This window comes from Leptonychotes weddellii, chromosome 4, assembly GCF_054177405.1.
Source record: "Leptonychotes weddellii isolate Sample4059 chromosome 4, ASM5417740v2, whole genome shotgun sequence".
In the NCBI taxonomy this organism is placed as follows: domain Eukaryota; kingdom Metazoa; phylum Chordata; class Mammalia; order Carnivora; family Phocidae; genus Leptonychotes; species Leptonychotes weddellii.
This window is the reverse complement of record NC_138372.1, coordinates 34,943,871-34,956,478: the sequence shown is the minus strand read 5'-3', so window position 1 is coordinate 34,956,478 and position 12,608 is coordinate 34,943,871. Positions and strand designations below refer to the sequence as shown.

The window sequence follows — 12,608 nt, the reverse complement described above, 5'->3', positions numbered from 1 at the left end:
TGTCATTATCTTATTTTTTAATAGTTGTTCTAGCACTTGCTATTCTATCTTTCACGGTGGTAGATTAGGTAGGTAGCAGTTTGGTGCCAGTAGGTAAATGCCTTTTTTTAAATAACATTACATAAATGTTAATATTTCTTGAAGATCTTCTTCAGTATCTGGGAAATTGTGTTGTGTATCTTAGAAAATATGAACTCTAATATCTAAATATCTAAATATTATCTAATATCTAGATATTGTTATCCCATATCTAAATATGAGATAATTATTTCATCATTCTGAAATTCTTTTGTTTGAAACATGATTTTTTTTTTTTTTTACTATTTGTATTTTTTTTAAAGATTTATTTATTTGAGAGCGAGAAAGAGAGGGAGAATGGGAGCAGGGGAAGGAGCAGAGGGAGAGAATATCCAAGCGGACTCTCGCTGAGTGCAGAGCCCCACGCAGGGTTTGATCTCACAAACCGTGAGATCAGGACCTGGGCCGAAACCAAGAGTTGAATGCTTAACCCTCTGAACTAGCCAGGTGCCCCCTTTTTTCTATTTGATTTGCAATTTTGGGGCTATAAGAAGCATACTTCATGGTTCTTATTATTTGGAAACTTTCTTGCCTTGATTTTCCTGATTCAATTTTTCTCTTAGGTCTCTTCCCTCAATTTTTCTCTTAGGTCTCTTCCCACTCTTAGGTCTCTTAGGTCTCTTCCCACCTTAATTCCACTTTTTGGTATCTTTCTCAAACTCCTCTTTCTCTGCTGTGTCTTTAAATATTACTATTCCACTGGCTTTACTTCTCTGGTCTCTTTTTATGTATTTATTTTCTATTTTCTCCTTATATTCTGCTCTCCAAAGACTTGGCTTCATGTATTCTCTATCTTCTGATGACTTCCACATCAGTCTTTATCTTTGACCTCTCCTGTGAGCTGTGGCCCTCCTTTTTCTTTTACGTTTTTTCCCTCTTAGCTGTACAGTCTTTTATTGCCCACTAACCTTATTAATATGAAAAATTTAAAACATACTAAGAGTGGAGAGGATGGGATGATGAAGTCCAATATACCTATTGTCCAGCTTCAACAATTTTCAACATATTATCAGTCTTATTACATGTACACTCTGCCACTTAAAGTAATTGTGGGAATCTTTAAAAGCAAATTCTTTACATCATTTTACCACAAATGCTTTAGCATGTCCTCCAACTGATAAAGACACATACATACATACACACACACACAACCACTATGCTGGTATCATGCAAGAAAATTAATAATTTCTTAATAACATCAAATATGTAGTCATTATGAAGATTTCCCCAGTTGTCACCAAAACGTCTTTTTACAGTTGGTTTGATAAAATCAAAATCCAATCAAGGTGTGGTTCACACTCTGTGTATCGCTGTTTAGCTCTTGAATTTCTTTTTTCTGTAGTAGTGTCCCTCACTTTTTTTTTTAAAGATTTTATTTTTAAGTAATCGCCACACCCAATGTGGGGCTCAAACCTATAACCCCAACATCAAGATTCACATGCTCCACTGACTGAGCCAGCCAGGCACCCCTTTAATGCTGTGAATTTGCTAGAAAAACCAAGTCCTTTAGAATATCCTACAACCTGGATTTGACTGATTGCTTCCTTAAAGGGTTGTTTAGCTTGTTTATTACTATATTATGTAAACTGATAATTAGATCTGGAGGTTTGATTGGATTCAGGCTTATTTTATTTTTTTTGGCAAGAATCCTTCAGAGTTGATGCTGTGTACTTGTAAAATATCAAGTGGTATATGAGTCTGATGGTCTTAAGTTTAGTGATGTTAAGATTGATGATTTGGCTCCAGGCAGCACCAGCCTGATTCCTCTATTACAGAGTTCCTCATCAGTCTTTCATTGAGTAGCTTTAGCACCCTTTGAGATCCATCTTTTAAGTAGGGATTACAAAGTGTGATTTTTCTAATACTGTCACTTTTTGTATTTATTAGCTGGAATTTCTCTATAAAAGAAATTCTCTTTATTAGCAATTTGGTTACCCCGAAACACAGTTCTTGTAGGAAAGGCAGAGTCATTCTTCTCTTCTTCCCTTACAGTAGTAGCTTTAGTGAGGTATAATTTGCATATCACAAAAGTCACCATTGTAACTGTAGTTAAATGATTTCTAGAAAATTTATACAGTTGTGAACCATCATCACAATTCAATTTATGATACTGCCATGACCCAAAAAGTTCCCTGATGCTCATCTACAGTCATTCCTTATGCCCACTTCCTGTCCCCTCTCTTTGCCTTTTCTAGAAATTTAATGTAAATAGATTAATATGGAGTCTTTTGTGTCTGGCTTCTTTCATTTAAAATAATGTTTTTGAGATCTATCCATATTGTTCTTTGTATTAGTAGTTCATTTCTCTTTAATGACAAATTAGTATTCTATTGTATGAAATTTTTTCCCTTTCCAAAACTCCAAAATATTGCTGAGTGAAATTAAAGATCAGCTAAAAGAAAACAAATGAAATGACACATCATGTTTATAGATCAGAGATTTGATAGTTCATGAAGGAATTTCTCCTAAAATTTTTCTCTGCATTTAACATTATTTCTATTTTATGGATATTTGGATGAACATTTGGATTATTTCTAGTTTTTGGCTATTATGAACAGTATTGGTATGACTATATGGATATAAACTGGATTGTATAATATGTATATGTTTAACTTCTTTTTTTTTTTTTAAGATTTTTTTTTTTTTTTTTTTTTATTTGAGACAGAATGAGAGAGAGAGAGAGCACATGAGAGGGGGGAGGGTCAGAGGGAGAAGCAGACTCCCTGCCGAGCAGGGAGCCCGATGCGGGACTCGATCCAGGGACTCCAGGATCATGACCTGAGCCGAAGGCAGTCGCCTAACCAACTGAGCCACCCAGGCGCCCCTATGTTTAACTTCTTTAAAAAGATTTTATTTATTTACTCATTTGAGAGAGAGAGTGAGACAGTGAGAGAGAGCATGAATGGAGGGGAGGGGCAGAGGGAGAGGGAGTAGCAGACTCCCCGCTGAGCAGGGAGCCTGACGCAGGGCCCAGTCCCAGGACCCTAGGACCATGACCTGAGCTGAAGGCAGATGCTTAACTGACTGAGCCACCCAGGCACCCCTGTGTTTAACTTTTTAAGAAACTGTCCATCCATTTTCCAAAGTTACTGTACCATTTTAATTCCCATCAGCAATGTATGAAGGTTTCAATTTTTCTATACCATCCCCACAACTTGATATTGTCAATCTTTCAGAGTAGAGTAGTCCCCCTTATTAGTGGTTTCCACTTTCTACAGTAGAGTTTCAGTTACTCATGATCAACCAGGGTCCAGAAGCCAGTGATTCTCCTTCTGACATTTTTTCAGAAGGTCAGTAGTAGCCCAATGCTGCATCACAATGCCTGTGACCTTCACCTCGCTTCATCTCATCTTGTAGGCATTTTATCATCTCACATCAAATAGAGTGATTACAATTAGATATTTTGAGAGAGAAAGAGACATCACATTCACGTAACTTACACTACAGTTTATTGTTATGATTGTTCTATTTTATTAGTTATTGTTAATCTCTTACTGTGCCTAATTTATAAATTAAACTTTATCATAGCTGTGAATGTATAGGGAAAAAACACAGTGTGTCTAGGGTTCGGTACTGTCCAGGGTTTCAGGCATCCACAGGAGGTCCCCTTGGAGCACATCGCCCAAGGATAAAACCAAGGGACTACTATATGGACATTTTGGTGGATGTGTAATTCTATCTCTTTGTATTTTTAATTTGCATTTCAATAATGAATAATGATGTTGAGCATCTTTCCATGTGCTTATTAGGTATTCATATATCTTTTCTTCTAAAATGCTTATCCAAATCTTTTGCCAATTTTTGTATTGGGTTGTTTGTCTTTTTATTGAGTTGTAAGGTTTTATAAAAAGTTTTTCTTTTATATTCTAAATATAAGTCCTTTATCAGATACATGATTTGTAAATATTTTTTTCCCAGTCTGTGGCTCGTCTTTTCATTCTCTTAACGGTATCTTTTGAAGAATAAAAGCTATGAAGTCCAGTGTATCAATATTTTTCTTATATGGATCATGTTTTTGGTGTCATATCTGTGAAATCTTCACTTAATCCAAGGTCACAGAAATTTTCCCCTATTTTTTTCTAGAAATTTTATAGTTTTACTCTTTACATTTAGGCCTATGATCCATTTTGAGTTAATTTTTGTCTATGATGAGAGGTAAAAGTCTAGTTCTTTTTTTTCTTTTTCTTTCCTTTTCAGAATATGGCTATCCAGTTGTCCCCTTTGAATTTCCTTACATCTGTTTTGAAAACCAATGGACTATAAATGTGAGGGGTTACTTGTAGACTCTAGGCAGTTCCATTCATCTGTATGGCTATCCTATATCAATACGACTGTCTTGATTACTGTGGCTTTATAGTAAGTTTTGAAATCAGGTTAAGTCCTTCACCTTTGTTTTTTTACCATTTCTAGTTCTTTGCGTTCCATATATAGTTTAGAGTCAGTTTGTCAATTTCTATATGAGAATTTGAGAGGAAGAGTGTTGAATAGGAATAGTGTTGATGCCTTCATAAACTATGACCTCTCTGATGTAAGAACTTGGTGTGTTTATTTATTTTTTTATACAATCTTTAGTTTTTCTCAGCAGTGTTTTGGAGTTTTTAGTACACAGGTCATGCATTTCTTTTGTTAAATTTATTTCTAAGTATGTTATTCTTTTTGATGCTATTGTTAAATTTATTTCTAAGTATGTCATTCTTTTTGCTGCTAAAAAATAGAATTGTTTTCTTAATTTTATTTTTGAATTCTTATTTGCTATTCTGTAGAAATGAAATTGATTTTACATATTTATCTTGAAGCCTGAACCTGCTAAACAGGTAGAGAGTAGGGTTTTTGTTGTTGTTGTTGATTTTTTTTTTATACACAGAATTTTTATATACAGAATAATTTGGCCTGAAAATAAAGGCAGTTTTACTTTCTTCTTTCTAGTCTGTATACCTTTATTTTTTTTTTTAATTTTAAAGATTTATTGATTTATTTTAGTTGGGGGAGGGGCAGAGGGAGAGAGAGAATCTCTAGCAGAGTCCCCCTGAGCATAGAGCCTCAGTGTGAGGCTTGATCTCACAACCGCAAGATCATGACCTGAGCCAAAACCAAGAGTGTCTTAACTGACCACTCAGGCGCCCCTAATCTGTATGCCTTTAATGTTTTTCTTCCCCTATTGCCTTGGCTTGAGCCTCCAGTACAGTGTTGAAAAGAAGTGGTGAAAGCAAACATTCTTGCTTTGTTTCTGATATGAGGGGAAAAACATTATTTCTATTAAATTTGATGTTAGCTGTAGTTTTTATTGTAGATTTAAAAAAACTCTTATTAGGAGATTTTCTATTATTGATAAAAGAGGAAGAGAACTGTTCCTAACTGGTTGAGAGTTTTATCATGCATGGGTATTGAGTTTTGTCATATGCTTTTCTCTGTGTTTTTCATGTGTTTTCCCCTTTATTCTATTAATGTGGTTTATCACATTATGGATTTTCCAATGGTATGCCAACCTTCTTTTACTCTTGGGAAAAATCCCAATTGGTTATGGTATATAGTCCTTTTTATATTTTCCTGGATTCAGTTTGCTAATATTTGTTAATGATTTTTTTAAAATTTTTTATTTAAATTCAATTTAGTTAACATACAGTGTATTATTAGTTTCAGGGGTAGATTTTAGTGATTTATCAGTTGCATATAACACCCAGTGCTCATTACATCAAGTGCCCTCCTTAATGCCCATCCCCCAATTAGCCCATCCCCCTACCCATCGATGATAGTTTTTTAAGTAGTTTCCACACCCAGCGTGGAGCCCAACACAGGGCTTGAACTCACAAACCTGAGATCAAGACCTGAGCTGAGATCAAGATTTGGATGCTTAACCTACTGAGCCACCCAGGTGCCTCTGTTAATGATTTTTATATCTATTTATGAGAAACTTGATTTGTAGTTTTGTAATTTTTCTGTCTTGCTATGTTATCAAGGTAATACTAGCCTCATAAAATGAATTGAGAAATGTGTCCTCTTTGTCTGCTTCCTGGAGGAGTTTGTATAGGATTGATATTATTATTTTTTAAAGATTTTTTTATTTGAGAGAGAGAGTGAGCAGGAGGGAGAGGGAAAGAGAATCTGAAGCAGGCTCTGCACTGAGCACAGAGCCCAATGCAGGGCTCGATCTCATGACTGTGAGATCATGACCTGAGCCAAAACCAAGAGTCGGCCGCTTAACCAACTGAGCCACCCAGTTGCCCCAGATTGATATTATTTTATCTTTAAGTATTTGTTAGAATTCACCTGGACCTGGGCTCTTTTGGGGAGGGGGATTAAATTACTATATCAATACTTTCTTATGTATGTATTTCTTCTTGAGTTAACTCTGGTTGTGTCTTTCCAGAAATTTGTCTAAGATGTCTACTTTGTTTGCTTAAAGTCGTTCATACTTTCCTCTTCTATTTCTGATTTTTGGAGGATTAGCATTGATGTTTCTTATTTCATTCCTGCCTTTGATAATATGCATTTTCTCTTTTTTTCTTGGATGGCTTAGCCTAAAGGCTTATCGATTTTGTTGATAATTTTTAGAACCACTTTTTAATTTAGTGGTTTTCCTATTTTCAATTTTACTGATTTTTATTTTAATCTTTATTATTCTTTCTTCTACCTGCTTGGTGCATGCTTTGCTCTTTGTTTCATAGTTTCTTAAAATAGAAGTTTAAATGATTGATTTTAGATATTTTTGCTTTTCTAGTATAAGCATTTAAAGCTAAAATTTCTTACTACACACTGATTTTGCTGCATTTATTAAATTTTGATGTTACTTTTTTGTTTCCATTAATTTTGAGATATTGTCTAATTTTTATGTGTGTGTGATTTCTTCTTTGATCTTTGGGTTATTTTGAAATATGTTCTTTCATTTCCAAATATTTGCATATTTTCTACACATTTTATGTAGATTTCATTTTTTTATGATGTTGATTTCAAACTTAGTTCTACTGTCCTAACAGAACATACTTTATAGGATTTCAGTTCTTTTAAATTTACTGAGACATATTTATGGCATATTGTAAGGTTTCTATCCTTAATAATATTCCAGTTGCCCTTGAAAAGAATGTGTATTTTGCTGATGTTGGTTGAGATATTCTATATCAATCTATTTCAATTAGGTCAAGTTGGTTGATAATGTTTAAGTTTTCCATCTTCTTGCTGATTTTATCTCTTGAGGGGTAAGGGAGGCCTGATTGTTTTATCAGTTACTGAGAGAAGGGCATTTGAATGTCTAGCTATAATTATTCAATTTTCTGTTTCTCCTTTCATTTATTTCAGTTTTTGCTTCATATAATGTGCTGGTTATTGATTTCTTACCCCTTAGTTCTGGATTCAGTCTTTTTGTCTGCTCTGTGGAAACCGATATGGTTCCTTTAAATTTTTTTTTTTCTCAGCTGGTACTGAAGCTTCACGCAGTAGAGGGCCCTGGAGTAACGTTACCGAGGGAAATGATTTTGCTTCCGGGTGCTGGCGCGCTGGCTTTTTCCCACATCATACTCCTGTGGTGCTTGAGCCTTCCCTGGCGCTCAGGTGTTGCCATACAGGGTGGCCGACAGCAGTGTCCTCTAGCTGTCCCTATTTGTAGTGTGGTATTGTTTGTAGTTTTGTATTGAAGCGCCTCTGATGCGACACTTCTCTGTGAACAATCTCCCTGGCACCCTATGTGGTTGATTTCTAGCAAGTTCCTTAGGCAGATTTCCAGTAAGTGAGCAACTTTTCTCTTTCAGTGAGCAAAGGTTGTACCCTCCTGAACAAGTTCTGGATCTCAGCACTGAAGAGGAGAGCTTGGGGAGAACTCTTCCTTGGGTGCTCTGAGCCCCAGGAGTAATGGCTGTTCCTTTGATCTGCTATTCCTATATTCTTTTACGTTCTCTTACAGCTAGGCAATCCCTCATTACTTTAACTCCCATTATAGTTAATAGTTCTTTATGTTAAATTTTCCTTGTGTGGTTTCTCTCTCCTGATTGGACCCGTATTGATATATTTGTGTTGAAACTCTTTTTTAATTGTTTATACATTTATAATTATTATATCTTCCTGTATCTTCACCTCATTTATTGTAGTAAAATTCCTGGTAGCAAAATTACAGCACTTTCAGGCCTCACATCTTCCATATTCTTAAGAATAAGAGGTCTGTGATCCATAATTTTCATCAAGTTTTGAGATTTATTCTAATCACAATTGGGTGGGGAAATATAATATGCTGTTCACTTAGCTTATATATGTTGTACTTTGGTTCAAGTGGTGCATGTGTCACCTTTCTAAAAACCACATAGGTCTCTGATTGAAGGGGAAAGGAGGGGAAAGCTGTGGAGAATTTTCACAGGTGTCCCTACAGTGAGCCTCCATCGCACCAAGCCTTTAAACTTAAACACAGAGTGATGATAAGATGGTAGAAACAGCTCCTTTAAATAAAATATAAAATTGAGCCCAAAGAAGTAAAGCAGACTTTATGTCAGTGGAAGCAAAGAGAAGAATTTGAAGTAAGGAAACATTGAAACAATCGTGGACTTCTCCACTGACAATTAGGATTGTGAGTCACATATATCATTTTCCATTGTGTATAACATACAAAACTAATGTGTACTTGTTTGTCTAAAATCCAATATCTGTTAATTGAGATTATGTTATTTAGAAGTAAATTGAGCATGGTACAAACGCTTAAGGAGATCCAGAGACCCCCTTAACGGGACAGTCTGACAAATGGTCAGATCCTTGAATAATCTCAGTTAAGATGCTTAGAACAGTCCTTGGCACAAAGTAAGCACTTAGAATGTCTCGTTTATTATTATTGGTGGTGTATTATTATTATTACTGGTGTTATTACTGGAGAATTTACCAGTTCCATTTCACATCATATCTGCACCTCTAAGGAAACTCTAGAGGTCCAGAATCACCTAAGGTCTAGGGAAATATATGATATATAAAATGATATTAAGTGCCAATGATATTAAAAGCCATAATAAGTCAGTTTTATATTCATAGAGAAGGCATTCTTTTTAGGGAAACTATTATAATCCTGGAATCTACCAGAATAAACGTGGTGATGGCTAAAACTATACCCTGGGAACCATTTTTAGGCAAGAAACAGAATGAAAAGTTTTCTACTTCATAGACTTCTTTATTGAAACAGTGGACTTTCATCCTTTCTCAGTGAAGGTTTACAGATTCTCTTCTACACACACACACACACACACACACACAGAATATACTGTCTGAAAAGCTCTCTCTACAGATATCCATATTGTCTGCTCCTTTACTTCTTTCCAGTCATTGCTCAAATTTATCATCATAATAAGAGACCTTTTCTCACCAAAGTATCTAATATAGCACCTGTTGGTTAATATCTCAATCTCTACTTATCCCATTATCTTTAGAGTTATTTTATCTTACACCCAGGATATTTTGAGTAAAAGAGTATGCTTTTAATAGTTCCACCAAGACAACAAGTATAAAAAGGATACTGCTCAGGGCAAATAGGAATGAATGGTCCTCCGGTCTTTCTTTGTAGCACTGATATATTATTTATTTATTTTTCTTTCAATAGAATGACAGCTTCATAAGAGCAGAGATTTTTCCATTTTTGTTTACTGCCATATCTCTAATGCATATGGCAATACCTGGCACATACTAGCTATCTGATAGACAGTATTTAAATAAAATATCATAATGCATCGTAAACCTGCCTCCCATTACTCTTTTTTTTTTTTTTTAAAGATTTTATTTATTTATTTGACAGAGAGATAGAAGAGCACAAGCAGAGGGAGTGGCAGAGGGAGAGGGAGAAGCAGGCTCTGCACTGAGCAGGAATCTGATGCGGGACTCGATCCCAGGACCCTGAGATCATGACCTGAGCCAAAGGCAGACGCTTAACCATCTGAGCCACCCAGGCGCCCTCCCATTACTATTTTTATGACTGTTGGAACTATCCTATTGAGACATAGCAGCTGTTTTTCTAGTGTTATAATCCTTTGATTAGGAAATATATTTTGTATTTAAAAATTTATAATTAATAGCTTCTCTGGCCTCATTCCCTTTAACACTTGATACAGGGAAAATATAATTTTTATTTATATTGTAGTGGATTAGTAGGTATCCATATTGCTTTCTCTTGCCTGTAGGGAAAAATTGTGGTTTCACTAGGGCTCCTGCTGTCAGGCTTCTGGGAATTAGTGCTTACCTGGTGTCTGGGGTATTAAAATGCTTTCAGGTGAAGATTTGAAGGCTGAGAATATATCCTTCAAAGTCTATAAATGGGAAAAAAAAAAACAAAACAAAACCAAGTCTATAAATGGGAGAGTCCCTGCCTTCTCCCCAGGGAGGGCTTGTAGGACTCAGGATTCATATTTTAAATGCACAGTGACAAATACATTCCAACCAATTCATCTTTGTAGTTAGGGCAGGTAAATAAGCATTCAGAAGATATTAGAACAATTGTTCTTGCTGGTGCAGAGGGCTAACGGCATTCTGGCACTCAGGTATTTACTGTAGCTTTTGATTTGCTGTATGTGAGTAGGATTTCTGGAGTATCGCAGGGCATTTACTCTGTAACTCACACTAAAAGTACATGTGAAAATGAGAATTTTCTTAGAGGAATGAGGAAAATTATCATTATTTAGTTACAAGAGAAAGGGGAACTGTAAAATGAGGTTAATTATGCTATATGTTCCAGTAGATGTAATTACATCAACTTGCTATGTGGTTTCTAGCAGCATTAGTTAGCTGTTTCTTTAATAATTTAAGGTCTTTCTTCCCGAAGTATTTTTGCCAAAATATATTTTTTAAGTATAACGGAATAGAAAATTGTTCATAGAAACTAGCAAATAGTTTTTCTCAGTAGAAGTTAATCTAGGTTCTTATGATGAAATAGAAATCAAAGCCACGCAGTGACTTTTCAGGCCGTGTCTCTGCAGCTGGGCAGTTGCAGTAACAATGGTGCCCGTCTGGTTATCTCGTTACTGCACTTTGTGTGGCAGTTGTTCGTTGAGCCGGTGGTAGATTCGCAAGCTAGAGAGTATACGGACACAAATCTTAAATTTGTTTTCTATTTAAACCCTTTGGTTTTCAACTTTCTATTCCTTCTGAGACCATTTTTACTTCTGAGACCATCGATACCTTTAGCAAACCTATTGGAATTACAAATGAATTATATTTGGAAATATATCTTGGTAACAACTGCATTTATTTTTCTTTCTTCGCTGGAAATGATTCACAGAAATAATAACTGGCAATACTAAATACCCATGTAATATTTTCATGAATGTTTTCTTGGCCATTTTCTGCTTGCATGTTTGGCCCCTTCCAGAATGATTCTGGCTAGGGTGGGGTCTTTTTGTTTTACTTATATCCTGTCCCTTATGGTGGAAGTATTGCCTTCCTTGGCTTTATTTTTAACCTTTTACTTTTCTTTATGAAATGAGTTATTTTTATTTTTATTTATTTTTATTTTTTAAAATATCTACTTATTCAAGAGAGAGCGAGCAAGAGAGAGAGAGCATGAGCAGGGGGAGGGGCAGAGGGAGAGGGAGAAGCAGACTCCCCAATGAGTAGGGAGCCCAACACTGGGCTTGATCCCAGGACCCTGAGATCATGACCTGAGCTGAAGGCAGACGCTTAACCGACTGAGCCACTCAGGCGCCCCTGATTTTTTTTTCAATTTTATTATTTATTTATTTATTTGAAAAGAAAGTGTCACTTTTTTTTTTCTTTTAAATTCACAAATACTGAATTGGCACTGTCAAAGCAAGGCAAGTTCTTTGAAATGGAAGGGGTAGCCTTCCATATTATGCATATGGAGTCAGAACTTTTCACCCAGAGATCTACAAAGCAATTCATTTTATTATTCTGTAGGACTTGCTCTCAGACCAGATGTATACACACAAACACACACATATATATATACACACATATACATACATATATAAACACATGCATATATGTAACTATTAATGTCTTACCTTTTCAAATTTGATTTTTACTTATATTGAAATTATTTTAATTGGTTATATAATTATGTTACTTTTCTTTATATCAGAGTTATATATAGTCTACAAAGCTTATAACAAAAACAGCAGTCCTGTAACATCCCTCTCCTCCATCGTTTCCCACTCCCCAGGGACTAGGTTTTATTTTTTAAAACTTGTTTTTCTTTGTACTCACCCATGTATCTCTGACATGCTTATATTGCATTTGAAACATTTTGATTTTTTCAGTTTTAGACATTATCTGTACTTTCCCTTATGAAAAGTAAGGATTTAACTATTTTTCATACATTCTCTGCTTGCCCCGAAAACATATACATGCCCTTTCTCTGTCTTTCTCTCCTCTTAATACAGTTGTAGCACAATTTCGGTTTATATATGACCATGTAAAAAGTATTTTTTTTTTTATTCTTATGTTAATCCCCATACATTACATCATTAGTTCTAGATGAAGTGTTCCATGATTCATTGTTTGTGCATAACACCCAGTGCTCCATGCAGAACGTGCCCTCCTCAATACCCACCACCAGGCCC

At 35.4% G+C, this 12,608-nt stretch overlaps 1 protein-coding gene across 9 annotated transcripts in view; it reads left to right on the top strand.

Moving 5' to 3' along the window:
* Positions 1-12,608, top strand: part of SPATA6 (spermatogenesis associated 6) — a 140,005-nt gene that overhangs the window by 21,534 nt on the left and 105,863 nt on the right. The gene's annotated exons all lie outside the window — the stretch shown is intronic.